Below are 905 nucleotides of genomic sequence, written 5' to 3' on the forward strand. Positions count from 1 at the left end.
GCTGGTGGGGAGGGGAATGCAGGTGTCAGGTCCGGAGCTGGGCAGGGCGAGGCATCCTCAGGCAGCCCTAAAGGACACGGAGAGGTGGTGAGAGGAGGGGGCAAGGGACGGGGAGGTGCAGACAGGGGGGTGCTGCTCAGAGGTGGGCGTCGGGTGGAGGTTGGCCCAAGAACCTGCAGACAGGTGGCCTGAGAGGAGCCCCAACTGCCCCACACCCAGACTGATGCAAGGGCACGACAGAGGGCACCGGGGCGGCTCTGAAGCCCCCAGAGGGACTTCACCAAGTGGGGGCCGGGAATGCCAGGAGAAGTGACAGGTCCTCAGGAACAGGAGGCTGGTGTGGGGACAAACGGATCTGCGGTGTGATCGGCCTCCACACGGCCACAGGGGGCCAGGGCAATGGAGAGGACATACAAAGGGTGGGTGCCCTGTCCTCATGGCAGCTCAGCTCAGAAGGAGCTCCAGGTGAGACAGCCCTGCCCGAGCTCCCTCCTGCAGCAGGAAGCAAGAGGTGTTGGCAGGCAGACAGTGCCCATCACACCAGCCCCACCGCGGGGACACCAGCAGCTCCTCGCCCAGGCTCTGGGCACACCAGGGGCTCGCTTCCTTCCCTGGGTCCCCTGGATGCTCAGGTGCTGCCCCTGTAGACCAGCACCACCCAGACAGGGTGGGAGAGCATGCTGCTGAATACTTTTACTGCCCGTAGCCACCTAAAATCACCTCAACAAGGGGGAATACCCTGGATCACGGAGACATCCCCAGATGACACTCACTGAAGGAGTTTGACACCATCAGCACGAGCAAGAAGCCTGTCTCTTTGGAGGTCAACTTGTGTTGTAAAGTATGTCACCCCATCACATGCTGCAGCCGCGATCCGTGGCACAGACAGAGCTGTCAACACCAGC

This window comes from Netta rufina (assembly GCF_964035555.1).
Source record: "Netta rufina genome assembly, chromosome: 7".
Lineage (NCBI taxonomy): Eukaryota > Metazoa > Chordata > Aves > Anseriformes > Anatidae > Netta > Netta rufina.